The sequence below is a fragment of the Tamandua tetradactyla genome, chromosome 7 (genome assembly GCF_023851605.1).
Source record: "Tamandua tetradactyla isolate mTamTet1 chromosome 7, mTamTet1.pri, whole genome shotgun sequence".
Taxonomy (NCBI): domain Eukaryota; kingdom Metazoa; phylum Chordata; class Mammalia; order Pilosa; family Myrmecophagidae; genus Tamandua; species Tamandua tetradactyla.
Genome location: NC_135333.1, coordinates 118,547,760 through 118,569,973, shown reverse-complemented (window position 1 = coordinate 118,569,973; position 22,214 = coordinate 118,547,760). Strand labels below are relative to the sequence as shown.

Genomic DNA, 22,214 nt, shown 5'->3' with positions numbered 1-22,214 from the left:
AAACAACCAAAAGATGTTCTTAGTTATTAAGAGAAGAGTAAGTATGATGATGTTTATCCCTTTTATTATAATTCCCTTTGTAGGATTTGGTCATGTCTTCCTCCTAAGAAGAAAATGGATTTCAATGATAATTTATATATCTAGTCATGTGTTCAATATATATTTATGTGATGTCATGTTTTAGAGAGAATTTACCTTGTGTAGATAAATATTGTCCAGAAGAATTTTATGCCTAAAACCCACTAAAGAAATCCACACCTAACTTTATCTGAGAAATATCCATGGTAACTTTTGCTACACATTCAATCCCACATTTAAAATAATGAAGTGTTTTTGTATGTGTACAGTCTATAAGCATGCTCCTACATCCACTCATTCCATCAAATCTGCCACTTGCCACCCCCACAGCCTCCTTTAAAGAATAACAGATTCTCCTAAACAACTACTGAAGAAGTCTTTGTTCATTTCGAACATTTGTTTGAAAGATAGAATAAACAGAAATCAGTACATCATAATTCACTTCCAAGCTGTGTATTAATATTTCTTATAAAGTAAGTTTTAATTTCTTGTGAAAATTTATTTTGAAAATTGAATAGTGTTGTGAGTTTGAAGCCAAGTAATGTTTCACAGTGATGTGTGCATTATTGAGATATCAAGAAAATATGGAAGGAAGTTAGGTGGGCTGCAAAAATATGATTGCTGATTGAGATATCAAATTCCCTAGGAGTCTTCTAAATACAGTTAAATCATGTGCTATAGTCAGTGCTTCTTTCCTATATTGGTAATATTGTGAAATACACAAATATACATGACCAAGTCATGTGTATTTGTGTCTCCACTCAGTAAGAAAATAACACAGTAGGTTAAATAAGGAAGTGAAATTGGCTCATAAAACAAATAAAATGGAAACAAAAGATAAAGTTTTCTTACATATAGATGTCATAAGATCTTATGCCTTGAGAGAGATAATGTTTGAATATTAGAATTCTTGCTTCAATAATGTTCCAGCCTGAGAAATATCAGAGGAACAATTTAGCATCAACTCAGAAGCAAATAATTCTTGATGTTATTATATGACAAAAATGGTATCAAAAAGTATATAATTTTTTTTTACCTGAAATTCAGTGAGGAAAGAGAAGGCATTCACCAATTAATATAAACATTGATTTTTTTTTTTGAGCAGCAGCAGGGATTGGGTCTGGGAGAGATTTAAACATGAGAAAATTAAAATCTTGTTTTAGAATGAAGATCTCAATTTCTCCTTTCAGAAGTTAGTTGTCACTTATTACTACTGTTAAAAAAGGTAATTGTATCAAAAAAAGGCATGGACTCCATTATGAAAGTTTATGATTTAATTTTTGGGTAGGGGAGAATTCTTGAGAGAAAGGACATCATTGATACATGGAAAAATACACCTCCTCAGCAATCTATTTGTCAAAAGGTAAAACTAAGTGGGGAATAGGAGCAAAACATAAGTTGTTAAAATGTAGTGGGGAAATGTAGCTGAGATTTAGAATAGTTATAATGATCTAAAAAATATCTCTGAATATTTCATACAGATTAGGCAGAAATCAGCAGTCAGTGATGTGAAATGGTACAATAACCACATTCATTCTGCTGGGACTGACTGATGACCCTCAGCTACAGGTTCTGATTTTTATATTTCTATTTCTCACCTACATGTTGAGTGTGAATGGGAACCTGACTATCATCAGACTCACCTTTGTGGATTCCCATCTTAAAACACCCATGTACATTTTCTTAGAAAATTTCTCCTTCTTAGAAATATCCTTCACATCTGCATGTGTTCCTAGGTACTTATATAGCATAGCAACGGGTGACAATATCATTACCTATAATGCTTATATGGTCCAAGTGTTTTTTATGGACTTCTTTGCAGTAACAGATTTTTTCCCCTTGCTATTATGTCATATGACTGCTATGTGGCCATCTGCAAACCTTTGCATTATATGACCATCATGAGCAAAAGAGTTTGCAGGAGTCTCATCATCTGTTTTTCGATGTTTGCTTTATGTCTAATAATCCCACCACTTAGCCTGGGTCTAAAATTGAAATTTTGTGACGCTAACATCATTGATCATTTTGCCTGTGATGCATTTCCCCTAGTGAAAATCGCATGCTCAGACACATGCATAATAGAACAGACAGTTATAATCTGTGCTGTACTGACCCTGAATATGACTCTCACTTGTGTAGTTCTGTCCTATGCTTACATCATCAGGACAATTTTTAGGTTCCCCTCTGTCCAGCAAAGGAAGAAAGCCTTTTTGACCTGTTCTTCCCACATGATTGTGGTTTCCATCACCTACGGCATGTGCATTTTCATCTATATGAATCCTACAGCAAAGGAAGAAGTGACCATTAATAAAGTGGTTTCTCTGCTCATTTCTTCTATTTCACCTGCATTGAACCCCTTTATTTATACCCTGAGGAACAATCAAGTTAAGAAAGCCTTCAAGGATTCAATCAAAAGAATAACATTGTGCACAGCTAAGTAAAGTAAATGGCTTATAAAGAAAGATTTCAAAAGTAAAGATAAATGGCCCTGGTCATTTTCTAGTTGGTGATTAGTAGCTTTATTGTCTTTAAATAATCTGTAGTTCAATTACATTAATTTTCTCAACATGTCTTTAAAATAACTTCATGATGAATGCTCAAGGCATTTCTATGTAGTCATTTTTCAACTCAAAATCTCATAATAATTTGCAAATCATTGAGAAGACATGTAAATTTTTTCTCAAAAATCTGTTTTGTATAGAAATCAATTTCATAATAATTTTTATAATAATAAAATACAGTAGAAAATACTTCTGTAATTTGGTATGTACATGGTAAAATCCATTATAGCTCTTTTCAAATATACATAACAATATATGTAAAAGTCTAGAAAGGATGAATACTGCCATTATGTGAAAATATAGAAGTTTAGAGAGAGAATAATAGCACTACAATATTGAAAACTGAAGATTTTGGTAACCTCAAAATAATCCTAAAATAGAAATACAGGATAGAGTTTAACAGATTGATTTAACTATTTAGGTGATAGAATTACAAAAATGTAAAGATGTAACCAGAAATAAAGATGAAACCTAAAGTAGAGCAATGTACTAAAAAAAGGACTTATGCTCAGGAAAGCATACGCTGGAGAATGGGAGCAGGAGGTTGTATAATGAATCCCAGGGACTTAGGTACTAAGTGACAGGATCAATGTGGTGACAGCCTTTTGAATGACACAAAAGAGTATCTGATTTCTTTCTGTTTGGAAAGCCTCCAGGAATTTTTTTAAGGTTCTCATGATTCAGGGTTAGCCATACTTAAATAATATCCTACAAGTGAATGACTTAACACATTAATTGATAGTACATCTTCAGAGTCCTACTTATAAATGAGTTCACACCCACAAGGAGGCAGACTAAGATTAAGAATACATCTTCTGAGAGGGTACATAATTCAATCTACTACAAAGCCCAAACAACATATGTCCAGCTAAGGTTTACCATAGATGTATATACATACAGGGATTGTGGGGATGGGAAATTCCAAATTCATAGTGCAGGCAAGATGCTGAAAATTCCACTTAGAATGCTGTTGAATTCTTGAGTCTGAATTCCATAGGCTGGAAATACAGGAGAGAATAGAAGATATAAACTTTAGGAAAAATTCCTTCTGACCTTCGAACCTTCAATTCTTGGGGTGAAGACTTTCAAACGATGGGTGAAGCCTACCTTTGTCATGAAGTATAATCTACTTTAGCTAAGGTCAACTTGTTGCAGAAGCTAATTCCACTTATGAAATACATCTACAGTAACAACTGAAACATTGCTTGATGAAGAAAACAGTCATTATAATCTAGCCAAGTTGATACATGAAATTAACCATCAAGTTCACTCCGTGTCAACTTGTTACCCATACGCATTGCTTTAAACCATGTTTAGGTCTCCAAATAAGAAAAAAAAACTAAGTTATACTTCTGCCAATCCTATATATCTAACCTTCATAAAATTTAAAACACATTAATCCTTTCTACAAAAAAAAAAAGGATATAAACTTAATACAATTTATGTTATATAACAAGACATGACAAAGCTAAGAAAACAGATTTTGGGGATGTGTGTGTTTGTGTGTGTAAATATAAATACATATATGCACACTAAAGTACCCAATAAAATAGGAATGAAACAGCATTAAACATGTAATGCTCTTTTCTGCACTTGGTCATAGATTGTATTTATATCTACATTTTCCATTATCCATTCCATATTCCTTTTGTCCTCATCAAACACCACAGATGGTTGTGGTTCTTTGAGTGGTGGAGAAACCCAAATCTTCATGCCTGAAAGTTGTGAGCCATTGGCAGCCCTGGTTGACTGGGTTGTTGTAGTTTTCCATTTATTTAATCACAGGGAATTGAGAGGCATGCTATGATATCTCTTGTATTACAAAAATAAATTTCCTTATGTTCATTTGTGTAGTCACTGATTAAGTTCCCTTAGGTCATCAGGATCAATCATGCAGACAAATACAGTGACTCTCTGCTTTGCCTGTTGACTCAAAGGCATAAGGAAACCAAAATAACTGGGTAGCCATCTTAACTCCCAATTTAGTGGGAATATTGTTCTCTTTAGTTTTTGAAGCATCCCTCTCTTAGAATCTCTAGAATAGCATAGCAAAAGTTCAGGGGCCTGGAAACAAAAATTTTGTTACTGGAGAGTTTGGAGTAACAGTAAGTGGTTCTACTCCCATTTCCACCACTCAATTCTTGTACCTGTGAATTCTGGCTATTGAAGAAAGAGCACCTATGTTGGATACAGACATAGAACATATATAGCATCCTAGAAAACAATGAACCAGCACTGCAGTATTGCCATCTAGCTGGCACCATAATTGAGTATTCAAAACACTTCTCACCATTCTAAAAAGCCAGATGTTACAGGGTGATGGAGAACATGGCAAACTCAGGGAACCCCATGAAGATGGGCGCATTTGCTGTGAAGTGAGTACCTTGACCAGAAGTAATACTGTGTGGAATTCTGTGATGGTAGATAAGGCATCCTGTAGTCCACAGATGTCAATTTTGGAAGAAGGTTTATATGCAAGGGAAGCAAATTCAGAGTAAATGTCTATTTCAGTAAAAACAAAGCCAATGTAATCAAACTGTCACCAGATAGTGGAATATTTCATCTAGGAGAATGATGCCATACTGTGGACTGGGTATTAGACTTTGCTACTGGCATAATGGACACTGAGCAATGGCTATAACCAGGGCTTCCTTGATGGGTAGATAGACATGTTGCTAAACCCATGCTTAGCCTCCACCCCTGCCACCTTCACTAATTTGTCCATGAGACCATTGGACAATGACAGGTGTGTTTGTGGAAAGAGGCTTGTTGGTCTCCATAGAAATGGTCTTCCTCTTAACTTGATTTTTAAAATCCTCAACTGCTGAGGTCACATTTTGGTGAGGATTTGCATGGAACATATAGCTCTACTTTTCTGCCCATTCAGAAAGATCAGTCCTATCCACATACCTCTCTCCGAGACCTCCTTGTCAACTATTTTTTAATCATGGTCCTTCTTACAACCTGACCATCAAGCCAAATAGTTGGTACCCATGTATCACTAAACATTCACATGCCTAGTAGTTATTCCTTAAAGAAATATTAACAGCTGGGTGTATTATTTGAAGTTCTTCCATCTTGGAGGATGTCCTTTCACCATTGTCCTTCAGAGACATCCAAGAAAAGGTCCTTAGAGATTCAGGTGTCCAATTTCAGGTGGCTCTGCACATTGTACACAATAGCCTATAAATTATGCTGAATGTTCTCTTCCTCTGTTAATTGATTATAGAGAAACACCCAAAAGGCCATAGCTGTGGAAGGGGGGAGAGGGAAGTTAATGTGGCATTAGGGACAAGTTGGCATTTGGGCCAAGGCTTCATGTAATTTCCTTGTGCATTCAGTGTCTGTTTGAACTCATTTTTGTGTATATCCCATTCCATGATGGTGTGCTGCTGTGCACACTCAAATTTATGTCTTGGCAAGTCAGACAATTCATGATGAGAAGCTCAGTTCTCATGGTAACTTGGTGGCCTAGAGTTTAGGGTTCACTCTCTACTTAGACCTGGTAGGAATCCAAAAGCTGTTCCTCAAAAGAAGAGTAGTTGTCTACAGTGGATTCAGGGCTTTGCTCCAAGAATTCTAGTTGCCTGTGCTGATAAGAGTTCCACAAATTCTCCAGACAGCAATTATGTCTAGCAATTTGTCTGACAACATGCAAAATAAATAGTTGAGCAAAGATTCTCTTTGAAAAAAAAATGTATCACAATTGCAAAAAAAATGGAAATAAACAAATTATTTATTGTGGATAAATAAATTATTTTCTATCCATAGAATTATATTTTTAAATGGTGCAACATTTCAAAAAGCAGAAATTTACAACAGGATTTTGGTGTAAGCACTGACATCTTAATAAAATGAACCAAAGTTAAACGGAATTAAAAGGAGGTATATCAATAATTATCAAGGAAAAATAGATTCACACATATCTACAATAGTATTTGGTAGGCTATGTATATCTCAGTACACAACATTTTGGTTTGTCAGTGTTGCCAGAATGCTACATGCCAGAAATGGGTTGGCTTTTTTGTTGTTTTTGTTTGTTTTCACTTTTGGATTGGCTTTTATAAAGGGAATTTATTAAGTTAAAGTTTACAGTTCTAAGGCCATAAAAATGTCCAAACTAAGGCATCCAGGGAAAGATACCTTGACTTAAGAAAGGCAAATCTCGTAAAGCATGTGGCTGGTGTCTGCTGGCCCTAAGGCTTCTCATTTCAAACAGCTCCCCCTTGGAGAATTTTGGTTTGGCATCTCCAAAGGTCTCTGTCTTTCAACTCTGAAGATTTTCTTAAAATGTTTCCCTCCTCAAGGACTCAAGTAAGTGACCCACCTTGAGTGGATATAGACACATCTCCATGAAAACCACCTAATGGAAAAGTCCCACTCACAATTGGGTGGGTCACATCTCCATGGGAACAACTTAATCAAAAAGATCCCTTCCAACAGTATTGAATCAGGATTAAAGAACATGGCTTTTCTGGGATATACAGCAGTTTCAAACTGGCACATACAAATATGTTTGTTTTAATGTTCATGAATTTTTAAATATTACATGTGATATAAATGGGGATATTTACAGAAAGAAAGTATGGAAACACATGCTTGCAAATAATAGCATTTTCAAAATAACTTTTTAAAAGTTATTTTCCTTAATCTTTTGCATTCAGTACTTCTGCATTTGGTTGTCTGATCACATGTACAAATAATTTACTCATTTAATCAAAAAGTTGTAAAGGAGAAAAGGGAGAAGTATGATCTTTTAATTAATTCCTACATGTTAGAAATTAATTTAAAAGAAGTGGTCTAGGAATTTTAAAAATTAGATTATTATTGTTTCCTACCTGTTTTTATTGACTGCTTTGAATGCTTTTGCCTATCTCTGAAGGCTGTGACCCCTCTGTCCCTATGTTAGGTATGATTTCTTTACTCAAAGTTCATTACACAAAAAATCCATTAGTAATTTTCTAACCTGGGTCAGCAAGGACCTTTTGCTTATTAATTTAATTGTGGTTTTGACAAATAAAAGAAATATCAAGCTTGATATTGCAAAACCATGTCTCTGGGCAGAGTTCAGAAAACCAAATATTTCAAAGGCGATCCTTTTAAATCAATTTATACAACTGATTGAAGATAGAAAATACAACTCACCCAAAGCTGTGATAACTGTTGGCAAGTATTCAAACAGAAGGGACCAAAAATTTTCATGTAAGTTTTCAACCTAACATTCATTTTCAAATTTATAAGGATTGTACAGTGATATTTGTTTCTCATAACTGGTGTTTTCCTGACTGTGAGTGATAATATGGCTATTAATGAAATGTCATATTTTTATGATCATTACCCTTACATAGTCTGTATTTGTTGATAAGATAATTTTTATACAATAATAAGTAGGAGATCATCTGTAGAAGACAGTATAGCTTGAGGGCATTGAGAAGCAATATGTCAGTGTGTGCTGTCCCTGCTGAGCTCGTGGCCTGGTTCCTCTCCCCAGCCATGATGGCCTGGTGGGATGTCCTGAAGAGGCTGAGAGGGAAGAAATGGGTTCACTGGCAGGCATGAGATGATGCTGGACTTCTCTGCTGCTCCCAGTTGCATGCCAAAGAGCATGAAGCTCAACCCGGCCTTCTTCAGGTTCCCACTGGACCTTACCAGATGCCAGAAGTTGGTGAAGAATTGTAGGAGAGCAGACTTAGGAGATAAAACACCCAATCAGCTAAACAAACATTTTCGGTTATGTGCCAAACAGTTTGAGATCTCTATGGCTTGTAGAACTAGTCCTTTTAGGACAAGTTCTTCAAGATAATATTCATCAACAAGAAGTGATCTTAACAGCATTTGAAAAATCCACATAATATATAAAGAAAACAAATAAAAGAACTGAGTATAGATGAAATCAAGGCACTGAGACAGGAAAAAAATTGATGAACCTTCTGAACAGGAACAAACACATAAAGAAACAAACAATAGTGATGCTCAGAAACCAAATGCAGGAGAAGGGAGTAAAGAAAAGGATGAAGATATTTTACCTTTAGCTTGTATTTGTCAGTGTTCTCTACAGAAACAGAACTACAGGAGATATCTGTCAAAAGAGTTTTACATAAGTGTCTCACATAACTGTGGAAATAAAAGAGTCCAAAATTTGTAGGGTGGCTTGTGAAGCTAGCAACTCCACTGAAGGTTCTCAATGCACTCCACAGTAAAGGCTCACAGGACTAGCTTTCTGATTGATCAACCAGCCACAAAATATCCTTGCAGTAATGGTTAGGCCAATGTTTGCCTGATCAGACAACTGGGCACCTTGTCAAGCTAATACCAGATGACACCAGAACCTAACTATCACAACCCTTGAAGAGAAGGAAAACAGAAAATACCTAAAATCTTTATTTGAAATTGTGATTTTTATGGGACAACTACATATACCTCTGGATGGACATGACATTGATAAACTTGCCAAAGATCTCTTTAGTCCTGATAACTTTGAAGCACGACCGGAGTACTAAATGAATTCTGGTGAACAGGCTCTGAAAATCTGCTTTGAGACCACAGCAGTTAACACTTTATTCTGTTAACAAAACACAGCAGAAGCAGATGCTAGAGATGTGTGAGAGCTGAATTCAGGAAGAAACACTTAGGGAGATATACCCACCCAATTGTGGGTGGAACCATGTGATTATATGGTTTCCATGGAGTTGTATCTCCACCCATTAAAGGTGGGATTACTTATTGGAGTCCTTTAGTGAGAAATAATTTTAGAAAAAGCTTCAGAGCCAACACAGGGAGAGACATTTGGACATGCAGAAAGAAAATGCCCCCAGGAAGCTGTTGGAAATGAGAAATCAGAAGAGAAAGCTAGTAGATGTTGCCATGTGCCTTCCCAGCTGACAGAGAAACCCCAAACATCATCAGCCCTTTCTTAATGCAAGGTATCTGTCTCTGGATTCCTTAGTTTGGACATTTTCATGGCCTTACAACTGTAAACTTGTAACTTAATAAATTCCTTTATAAAAGCCAACCTGTCAATTCCTGGAGCCTGCCTATGCCAAAAAAATTTTTTTTAATAAAACAAAAATAAAAAGCCAATCCATTTCTAATATATTTCATTTTCAGCAGCATTAGAAAAACAATACATTAGAGAATGAGAGAAACTGAGCCCACCAAGCAAGAATTTCAGTGTAGATTTTGTCTTTATAAAATGGACCTAAAGGAACAAGTTAATTAAAGTTCAAATGCTTGTTTCCATATTTGGTTGTTGCTGTTTACATTCCTTTGTTGAGCCTATGCCTACATAAACTTTTTAGCAGGTGTGTGTGGAAGACTTCTTTCATGTTCAAGAAGAATCAGAAGCATGTGTGCTGACAGCTGATTTGTCTGTTTCCTTCTGTGTAGTTTCAGGACTCTATCTAATTCTCCATGTTGATTAAGGTAACCTGGAATGCCTACAAAAAGTGTTTTGTGGTTTATCTAGGAATAATACTGAAAATATTGCTATTATTTTGGTGTAGAAAATCAATTTTGTACAGTTTATTTCACTCTATATAGAAGGTGAATTTTGTTAAAAAGTGAAAGAAGCAATATGATGCTGCCAAAAAATAATACAATGAACACTTTGGCTAATGTCATATCAATAATTAGAAATCAAAATTAAAAAAAATTAATTGCTGTATAAACAGTTGCCTGTCAATAATAACTTAATTTACTATCCAGCACCTGCTTCATAATATCAGGGTTCACATAGAAGTATACTGTTAATGTCTGGAAGAAATCCTAACTTTTTAGAATTGAAAATTATTCAAAGTCAGCAGGGATGTACAATTATGTTAGAGAATCATGGTGTCTCTGTATTAAGAAAAAGCAAATTCAGGGAAGGAAGTGGGCTGCAAAATGGTCCTTTGTGTATCTCTAATGGTCTGATGTAAATGCCATGTGTGGACCTAACTTAAAAAGGAGCATCCTAGCTCTCAGGCAAACCATGAGGAAGTCCGTGCCATTTTTCTATCATAATGACTGAATTCTTGAGATTTAACTCTGAAAATTGGACACATGATCAGAACTGACCCTCCCTTCCCCTCAGCAATTTTAAAGTAATCTGTTGTTGTAGATTCAATCACATACCCTATGAGGATGTGTTCAAATCTTTAACAAAATTCCTGTTGAGGTGAACCCATTTGTAAGGTATTATCATTATTATTATTATTAGTTAAGGTGTGTACTTATTTGTGAATAGGATCTCTGAAGGTCATAATTAGATGAGCCCAAATTGAATTAGGGTGGGCCCTATTCCATTAACTGGAGTCCTTATAAAGTGAGGACCTTCTGACACAGTAAATCAGAAAAAGCCAAAAGTCAAAAGAAGCTAAAGAATGAATTACCAGGTGACACAGGCAGAGATACAAGCAAAGAACCCAAAGGATTGTTGCATTCCAGCACCAGATGGCAAGCTCCAGAAGAAAATGTGGCTTGCTAAAACTTGATTTTGAATTCTCGTGTCCAAATTGTGAGACAATAAATTGCTTGTGTTTAAGCCCACCCATTGGGTGGTACTTGTCACAGCAGCCCTGGCAGACTAGGACAATAGTTAAATTTTCACATAATAATGTAATTGGAGGCTTCAGAAAAATTGTAGGAACATTTCATTCTGGATAATGAAATTCCATTCAGTTTTTGAAATATTTGTGTAGCTTATGTTATATTTATTATATGTTCTTTGAGAAAATATTAAAAAGGACTTGATACAAATTCATAACTGCAAATTCCCTAATTTCTATTTTTTTTTCTGATTTCTGTTTTAATATATTACTGACAGATACAAGAGGGAGGCAAAAGCAACATCAGTGAAGATGCAATTATTCCTCTTGGAAGACTGGCAAATATGAAAAGCTAAATACCACTTTTGCCAGGAGTAGAAATAATGTATATAATCAGAATAATGCTTCTCATGATAAGACACACATAACTATAAAAAATTCATTCTGAAAACCAAAAGTTACAATGTTAGACTCAAAGATATAGCCCATTACATGAATAAATTCAATATCCTACTTCTTTTTTTATACATTCCAAATAAGAAATATGGGAAATTTTACTGGACTTTTTTTTCAAATAAATTTTCTTTGGCATTGTATATATGTCTGAAATTGTGTTACATTTGGGCACTAGTTCAGAAAAAAATCACAGTCCTAATTTCAAAAAATGTGCTTTCTTAGCATAGTGCTAAAGAAAAGATATTGCTTCCTATGAAATGTATCCACCCCATATGTCAGTGGTTCATCAGGTACCAAGAACAATAAATGTTTAAAAATAAAACATGGGCACTGAGTATACACATTCCAGAGGATCTTTTATTTGAGGAACATAGGTAATTAAGGAAACAGACAGTATAATACAGAAGAATATTTTAGGTAAGCAATCTATTTAAAGTGATTATTTTGATAACTGGACAAACATGCCAGTTAGATTATAAAAACTCATGGGAGAAATGGATGTAGGTGTGTAATTACAGTGTTGGAGATGTATTTGACTATATGCCTGAAATTCTCAGAACAATAATTTTTGGAGATTAAGCAATTGATAGTTCAAGAAAATATTTGTAAGATTGTAGTTATTGAGTTAAAAGAAACTAACAGAGAAGAATGAGAAAAATAAGCATAATAGAGACTAGCAAGAAAAGAAAGACTCAGGAATTACAAATAAAAAGGTAAGAAGATAATTCTGTGAGCATTAAGGTAAGTTTGGTGACTTTTAGTTTATTAAAGCAGCCAGAATGCAATATGCCAGAAGTGCATTAGCTTTTAAAAAGTGGATTTATTAAGTTATGAGTTTACAATTCTAAGGCCATAAAAATGTTCAAACTAAGGCATCCAGAGAAAGATACCTTGACTTAAAAAAAAGGCTGATATCTGTCACATGGGTAGGTATGTGGCTGGCATCTGCTGGTTCTTGTTCCCAATTCTGTTGCTTTCAGTTTCTGATTCCATTGGCATCCTCTCTAAGCATCTGTGGTCCCTGACTTAGCTTCTCCAGGGCAGACTTCTGGGTACCTGTCCAGTTTAGCATCTCATGGGAAGGCACATGTTGACATCTGCTGGACTCTGGTTTCTAATGGCACCCCAAGCATTTCTCTCAGCAGTCCAGGCATATCCAAATGTCTTCATCTCTGTTGGTTCTGAAGCAACTGTGCATTCTACAAAAAGGGCTATAGTAAAAAATCAAGATTCACCTTGAATCGTCGGAGTCACATATCCATCAAATAAAAGGAGAAATACAATTTTGAATGGGTTAATATCCACTAAAACAATCTAATCAAAGTTTCCATCCTAAACAATAGGTTTGCCTTCACAAGATTGGATCAAGATTGAAAGAAAATGGCTTTTCTGGGGTACATGGCTGGTTTCAAATTAGCACGTTGTTATGAATAGTGTGTGGTCAAAAGTACATACACCACATAGAAGTCTTTTAATATGTTGGAGCAAAAACTGATAAGCTTTGACAAAAACTGTTTCATTATAATGGTGGAAGCAAAAAATGTGATTATATTTAATATAATGAATGGTGCAAGAGGAAAATAATAGCATATCAGGTCAATGAAAGAGCTAACATATAACTAGTCATTATGAGACAGGAATTTTTCTGAGTTCCATGTATATTAACTACCTTAATTTCTCAACAATAGTATAGGAGGAATACTATTATAATTTTCATATTAAAGATAGCATAACAAAATCACAGTGAAAGCAAGTGTGAAACCAAGAGCTTGGGAAATGAGATTGTATATTAAACCTGATTTTTTTTTTTTTACTGACAATGATGGCAAGATGTTGGAGTGTGTTTCAATGTTATTTGACAGATGGAAGATAGAAAACAATTGAGATTATGCTGTAGCACCCTATGTACATCTCATTCAATGTACCTGATCATTCTACATAACAAATATAACATTAGACAGAATTTCATGAGGAAGATGGTAAAGACTGAGTGTAAAATTAATAAAGAAAAAATTTAAATAAAAAAAATGGCAATAATTCAAGCAGCAAAACAAAATTGAAACATATGAAGAAACTGTACAGTGTGGCCCAACTAATTTGTCAGGTATTTGCACTTTCTTACTAAACAAACTATAAAGACATTAAATTGTGGAAGAAGTTTAAGTTTTAAGATTCAGCTGCAGTCAGCAGTCCAGGTTAACCATATGGATAATTCCAATGCAATGTGCAGATAAATAACATATAAACTAGGAATAAAAAGTGGTAAGATGGGGCAATGGAATGTGACTCAACGGCAGAATTCTCACCTGCCCTGCCAGAGACCTGGGTTCAATTTCTGGTGCCTGCCTTTGCAAAAAAAAAATGTGGCAAGATGAGAGAATTCCTAAAATGTTGTCATGTGATATGGATAAAGTCATCTGATTTGTTAAAAAATATTCCATTATAGTTCCCAAACCACAACTGTGGAGACAATGTTTCTACTATAATGACACTGCTTAAAACAATTTTTTTTAATTTGCATATGAGGTGGTTGGTTAGGTTTGTGGAGCCATTATTTGTTGCAAAGTGACAATAACACCTCTTTCCTTTATTAAGTATCTCTGAATTATTAATGTGGATTGAATAGATGTTAGGATTCATTGATGACTAACCACACAATAGCAATATTTATCCTGTTGGGACTTACTGATAACCCACAACTGAAGGTTCTGATTTTCATCTTTCTGTTTCTCACCTACATATTGAGTGTAACTGGGAACCTGACAATCATCTCCCTCACCTTCATGGATTTAAATCTTAAAATTGCCATGTACATTTTCCTACAAAATTTCTCTTCCTCAGAAATCTTATTTGTATCTGCTTGTATTCCCAGATACTTCTGCAATATGTCAGAAGGTGACAAGACTATCACATATGGAGGCTGTACCATCCAAATTTTTTTGTGGTCTTCTTTGCTGTTACAGAATTTTCTCTACTTGCCTCCATGTCCTATGATTGCAACCCCCTGTATTGCTTGATCATCATGAACAACAGTCGCTGGAAGACTTATTTTTTCCTGGACAGCTGGCATGTTGATTCTACTCCCACCTCTTGGCATGGGCCTAAGTCTGGAATTCTGTGACTCTAATATCATGGGTCATTTTTTCTGTGATGTATACACTCTTCTAAAGATTTCATGTTAAGACAACAGCTCATAGAGCAGATGGTCATAATCTGTGCTGTGCTGACCTTTATCATGACTACAGAATGCGTACTTCTATCCTACATATACATCATCTAGACCATTCTAGGATTCCCTTCTACCCAGCAAAGGAAAAACTGTTTTCTACCTGCTCTTCATCTATGGCAGCTGTACCTACACCTGTGTTAAACCCTCAGCAAAGGAGTCAGTAGCTAGTAATTAGTTGTTAATTAGAAGTGTTAATTACTGCCATTGTTCTTATGCTGAATCCCTTCATTTATACCCTGAGGAACAAGCAAGTAAAACAAATCTCTATTGATTCAATCAAAAGAAGGAAGAAAATTTAGTTATATAGAAGAATCAAATTTTCATGGATAACATTAACCCTTAATAGCTTTAAATTTTTATTCTTTTCCTTCCTGGCAGGGAAGCTTTATCAGAATTACCTTTATCAGTAAGAGAATATAATCTATTTTCAGGAAATGAAATAATGACTTCACTTCTAACCACACCTTAACAAAAATTTAAAGAAACAAACAAAATCAATAATTCCATCTCAATACATAGTCTAGATTGAGTAATATGCTTCTTGCCTATTTCAATTCAAGTTTTTGAGGACATCTTGTATGCTAGGAACCATTCCAGTTATTTTTTATTTTATAATACTAAGCCAATGAAACTAATGGTTTAAAGACACTGGATCTAATATTAAAGATGAGGTTTAAATCATGAAGTAATAATATTGTTAAAACTGTTCATCTTTACATTGCAATTGCAATGATTACAGCAACTGCCACTTAAAAAAAAAACACTTGAAAACTAATATTTTATGAATTAATTTATAAAGGTGTGCAACCTTTATTTTCCAAATGTAGCACAAAAACCAGGAACAAGGCCACAGGCCTCCAGGAATGTTTCACAAAGTTAGAACAGGCTGAGACTAAGGATCCATAGTTTCTGGAAGCAGGTTTTATTTGCTATGGCCATAGGGCTCAGCCAAGTAGCCTCTGAAAGTCTGAGCCCCAAACAAAAGGCAACCTTAGCTTTTATAGACTGTATGACATGTTAAAGACAAGGCAAACAATTGGTGGATTTAAGATGAGAATGGCCCAGAGCTGAACCATTGTGGGGCCCCCACCCCAGGAATGTCTTATCTTGCCTACCTGCATCTTCATCAGTTCCTGAAGGCTAGGAGAGGGGGTTTCTATCTCAGGAATGTATCTTATCTTGCTTGTCTGCCAGCAGAGGGGGTTTGGGGATTTTCCACAGAAAGTACAGCTAAACCAGAAACAGGAGGAGGCCTGCTTGCTACATTTCCCCCTTTGATGCTTACCCTGACTTTTAGAGAGGGGTTATAGCATCATTTATATTTCATTTTATTTACTCATTTGCTGCAGGTGTTGGTATGTTCGATCTGAGCTGGGCATGGGAAACAATGTAGCCATGCAGGGTTTAGGCCCCTGTGAAGTTGGGGGTGGTAAAGGTCTGTGTCCTCCCTCTGTTGGCCTCAAGTTTTCTCCCGATGGCCACTTTGTGACTGTGCCTGTCTTAGGTTGTTCCTCCCCTGAGGAATCTTACCCATCTTTGGCTAACCAGCCATCTTCTGGGACCAAGCAAGGTGATATGAGGTGTGCAAGTGAGGGAGCAGTAACAACCCTGAGAGGGTCTGATCTGTCTCATTGACAGCCTATGCCCCCTGGCCTCTATGCGCAGTACCTGCTTTGGAGTTTTTTCACCTGCTGGTGGGGCATTAGCTTTGGTTACATGTTTTTAGGAGCCTATTTTTTTTGTTTTTTTGCTTTTTTCAGTGAGGGCTTAGCTTATAAATTTGGGCAAGAGATAAATTTAGCACCAGCTCCAGGGAGGCCTTTTCAGTTTTGCCATCCTAGAGTAACAAAAACAGCATTATGGAACACTGGTGAGGTGGGATTATAGTATACTGGGGCATCTTTCTTTAGGGTGCATACAGAATAATTCAAGCTGAGAACAGCCCTGGCACAAATACTGGTTATAGTTTTTACCTTCTTCCAACATGAATAGTCTTGAGACATGCCTGGCATGCATTATTTCCCTTTGAAGAGCTTATGACCATGCCAGGCAGAAATAGAAGAGTCAGGTGCATTGTGCTGGCTATGGGGAGTGTCATCACATGACTGTACAATCAGCCTCAGGGAAGTAATGGAGACACACACTCTCAGCAGCAGCTAGGAAGGGGGAAGTTATCCAAGTAAGAGGGATTACATCAGATTAAAGTAAAGTTGGTTTTTAGGAAGAACTCCAGGAGACCTATTTCCAGGAGAGCTGAAGCTGCTAAATGAAAGACAAATACAAAGAGCAAATAAAAGACAGTCCACAGACCCAGTAGGCTGGGATGTCCATGTGTTGATTTTCTAATTTTCGGCCATGTGTACATCGGTCAGCTTCCAGGGTGACTGAGGCAGGGCTCTGAGGACTCCTCAGTCTTCAGCCATACACTGACTAGCTGCTTCTGGTGAGGTAGAGCACGGCAATGATGGTCACTCTGGCTTCTGTCACAGGCTAGTCAGCTCATCTTAGCTGCAATGGAGATGCTTATAGAGCCTCCTGGAGGATGGTGAATCTCAGGTGTTCATGGTCAGGGGTTCACTCACCCACGGGGTGGTCTGCAGTGGCCCTTTTGAGCTGAGAGTGGTGAATTTATAGGATGGTCCTCATGGCTTTGACAGCTGTTGGGGTTACTAAAACAACACAGTAAGGACCTTTCTATTAAGACTGGAGGGAGGGTGGGCCATGGTGGCTCAGCAGGCAAGAATGCTTGCCTGCCATGCCAGCAGACCCAGGCTTGATTCCTGGTGCCTGCCCATGTTAAAAAAAAGACTGGAAGGGGCCTCTTTTTTTATTTTTTCCTCTTCAGCTTTTTACCCATACCATGTTTCTGGTTTTAACCTCAGGTAAGGGGGAGGGTAGATGCTAAAGAGTTTGGGTACTGTTTTTAATACCTTTCATTTTAGTTCATTAAAAAACTTTTCTTTACTTTAACCATAATTTCCCCTTTATAAACCTTTGATAATTTATTATATTCATTCAGGCTTTGTCCCACATTTTTCGTTCTGCCACAGCCATTTATTTCATGTTAAGACAAAACTATTCTCTTTTTCCTTTCAGCAAAAAATATATCCTTTATATCCTTCAAACTCAAGGCATCATCTCAAGCAAACATTTCATCACACACAGTTATTATCAAAATCAAATTTGTTAGAATAATGTTCAATACCAAAAACACTCCAGTTAATGCACAACCGAAATTCCAACCTACAAAAATTTTGTTTGTTTGTTTTGGCATTTCCTTTCCCTGTGTTCTAGTCTCCCATGTTTTCCAACTTTGCCATTTTATGAAGTGTACCAGAGTTAATTATTTTGTAGCTACATAGTGTCAGCAGGGCATTGATTATTAAACTTTTGTGCAACCAATGCCAGAAAGATAAAACTTTTTCCAGTTTGCTGATTAAACTTTTAAAAAAGTAGTCTATACGAAGGGGTTGGTGCTAATTTTTATAAATTTTATGCAATCTGCATAGTCCAGCACCACTCTTTCAGCCCCCATATCAGCAATTTTAACCATCCAGATAATTAATGTTTTTTTCCTTTTTCTGACAAACCTTTTTTATTTAAAATATTTCCATTTTTTCCCATTATCTGCTTTATTCTATACATTATTATCCCACTTATCAGAGTTCTAACTGTTCTTTGTTTATTTTACCTTATCTTTCTTATATTTGTATTGAGTTATATGGACTGACCCTCTCAGCTATTGATTGATAATTAAAACAATTTCTTCAAAACAAAATTTTGATTCTGCAGTATGGACAGTTTCTCCTGTAATTCTGGCAATTCCTTTTCATAATTCATTTTTGTTTTTTCAGAGGTTGCTCAATTTTTATGTTCATATATATTTCTATATTATATTAACATAGCCTATCCTTTTTTATACACATTCTAGCTATTTTTTCCCTTTTTATAATGGTATGCTTTCTAGATACAGAACAACCCAAATAGGCTTTTCCTGTTTAATTTTATTTTCCCAATTTTTACAGGGTCCTGTGCATTTTGCTCATTCCTTTGCAAGTGAGGATTAAGATAAATTATCCCAACCTGGGATTTCTTGGTGTTTTACTTTGAGTTTAGAGGATATTTTTTCCTAAAAAAAGACATTTTATCCTAATCTATGTTAAAAGCCCATGCTTACTGTTAATTCATTTTAAATAGACTTTGAAGAGGGCATACTGACCTAAAAATTCACAAATGTTTTAAAGCACCAGAAAGTATAGCCCAAGAGACAAAATATTTAAATTTAAAACAATTCTGCATATAAAAGGACAAGAAACCAGCAACTTTCTATGTATCAAGAATGGTCCTAATAAAGCATCACAATATTTAGAAGAACATACTCCACAGTTTCTGCACAAATTTTTAAAGCTTGTCTCATTGTCCTCTACTACTATGAAGCTGTGCTGAAATGTGACTCCTGCTTCCAGTGCCAATTGTGTGCATAAAAGACAATGTGATATTTGAGGCCATTTAATTTATAGGTTCAGATTTGCAGGCAACACTGACTTCAGTAATATAAAAACAGATTTTATCAGAAAAGTTAAGTAAAAAAAACAATTAAAAGATAGCAACTAAAAGTCTTCAAAAATAGAGTATAGTTACATCACCAGGTAAGATGACATTACCATCTGAAGAGAAATGCTGGAGAATTTTAGAAGCAGCATTATAACTTTCATTAGTAAAAATTCATAGCAATTTGGGGACAGCATTCAGAGTCTCCTTTGTTGAGATACATAGCAGAGCATACGATTTTGATGAAGTGCTGTCCCTCTCTCATAAGATTTTTTTCTCTTTCCTCTTTTTTATGACAACTTCACATAGTAGTGGCCAAATTCCAATTAGCTTGTTTGATTAGGCCCAGTTTGGTCCTCTGGGAACTGGCTAGGGGCCAAGAGGAGCTTACTGGGACCCAGATATTTTTATTAAAGTACACCTCCTTCTGAGAAGATAGCCAGTCCTCCCAGCTAGAGTGCACATTTTAACTGTTTTGTTTGTTTTACCAATGTCACACAATGGCAACATTAATTGTGCAGAACAGATTCTTTCATGAGATCAATTTTAAAACCCTTACATAGACATTTTCTTATTACTCTGAAATGTGTGAGATTTAATTTATAAGACAGAGTAATTATAAGCTGTAATACAAGAAAATATCTTCTTTCTATTCTTCCTAAAAGTGGTCCACTTTAATTCATAAAGTTCCCTAAGTCAGTCAGGGGTCAGCTTGATTCCCCAGTCATTAGCAAAAGTTTTTCTTAAATTAGAAATCATGCATTTCAATGGTGTCTTATTGACTTCACCTCTCACATCTGTGGCACCAATGATTAGTGGGAGGGCTTGCAGACAAACAGCAAAGGGTTTTGAATAAACTGTCACTTTCTTCAGTGCAGCTGCTCCCCCATGGGGACATTGGACACCTAAACCCCCAGCCAGCACCCCCCTTTCAGGGTTGCTCACCCTGAACCATATGAGGATTGCCACAAACTTGCAGAATCCGAACTCACTCATGGCCTGGTGCACAGCCCAGGACTTCCTTTCATTCACACAATTCCACACACACACACATTCCAACAACCCCCCCCCTGCACCACACTTTCCAGAAGAGAACCTGAAGACTTTCATTTCCCCTGGTCCTCCACATGGACACTGGTACTCAGAGAGTTTGTGGTAGTTGATCAGGCTCCCCTTCCACTCAGGCTCCCCTAGCCTTTTATGAGTGGGCTGAAACTGATGCACCTGGGTGCTTACCAGACAGATGGGTGGTGCTCCCAGAAACCTGGTTCCAGAAACTGTACCGGATCCACTGCTGCTCTGGTGGTGACAGGCACCCCATCCAGGGAGTTCAGGAATCTGAGGGATGGGGAAATGCCCCGCTGCCAGCACTGGGTTCTCTTGGGTTTCCAGTCATGGCACTGCCACCACTGTGGGTGAGGGAGGTGACAGTACACCTGCCTCATATCCCAGATGAGCCCTCAGAAATGTAGCACAGAAACCAGGAACAGGGCCACAGGCCTCCAGGAATGTTTCACAAAGTTAGAACAGGCTGAGACTAAGGATCCAATTTTGGGAAGTAGGTTTTATTTGCTATGGCCATAGGGCTTAGCCAAGTAACCTCTGAAAGTCTGAGCCCCAAACAAAAGGCAACCTTAGCTTTTATAGACTGTATGACATGTTAAAGACAAGGTAAACAATTGGTGGACTTAAGTTGAGAATGGCCCAGAGCTGAACCTTAGCTTTTATAGACTGTATGACATATTAAAGACAAGGTAAACAATTGGTGGACTTAAGTTGAGAATGGCCCAGAGCTGAACCGTTGAGGGGCACCCACCCCAGGAATGTCTTAACTTGCCTACCTGCATCTTCACCAGTTCCTGAAGGCTAGGGGAGGGGGTTTCTATCTCAGGAATGTGTCTTATCTCACTTGTCTGCAAGGATGGGGGTTTGGGGATTTTCCACAGAGAGCACAGCTAAACCAGAAAAAGGGAGGCCTGCCTGCTATACAAATACCTAACTTGCAGTTCAGAGAGTTACAGAATGTTAGTAAGTTGTAAAGTCCGAACATAATTCCATTTTTGTCAGACTCCTTGTTTGTAATAGCAGAGAACACCCTCGTAACACATGTTTAACAAACCATGTGCTCATGTGACTCCTTTGGAATGTCTACAAAAAATGCATATAGTTATCATTTAGTTCCAGAAAACTGAAACATTATGTGATTTTTGAGAGAAACAATTAACAAAGCTAGCATCCCACTTTAATATAAATGAAACTTTGTTTTTTTTTCTCTTCTTTTGTGTAGAGAAGAAAGGGAAATATTTATTGGAATGCTCTTTATATTTATACTATATTTACAAAAAAGAAAATCATAATTTTTTTGTTGTTAATTCTTTTTTATTTAAGAAAACATATAATACACTTAGAACCAGCAACATTAGATATCATAATTAGCTTAACCATAGACATATTTAAATAGAGTATCCATATAATTATTGCAAAGCCTGTGATGGAACAGTAAGTTTCATAAACCAATTTAAAATTAAGGCACCAAGGAAAAAAACTGCATATTCAGATAGCAAAGTTCTTAAAGTATTAAACATTAATTTAGATACCATTTTATCAGCTGTCAAAACTGTGAATGTTCTCAAAATATCAAGTAGAAAGTTCCTACAAATAGGTGTTGCTACAGAAATGACCTATGTTACTAAATATTTTCCTGATTTCAGGAAAATGTGACAGTACAAATATGTTTGCAATTAACATTTGGAAATCTTAACCACCTAAAATGGACATCTTATTTAACTTATCCATCAGCATATTAAAAAAAAA

General features: G+C 36.2%; 2 pseudogenes; both read left to right on the top strand.

Annotated features, from left to right (window-relative positions):
- The first annotated feature begins 1,584 nt into the window (after positions 1–1,584).
- Positions 1,585–2,519, top strand: LOC143690033 (olfactory receptor 6C68-like; annotated as a pseudogene).
- Positions 2,520–8,202: 5,683 nt separating this feature from the next.
- LOC143690615 (52 kDa repressor of the inhibitor of the protein kinase pseudogene) overlaps positions 8,203–22,214 on the top strand; it is a 427,237-nt pseudogene continuing 413,225 nt past the window's right edge.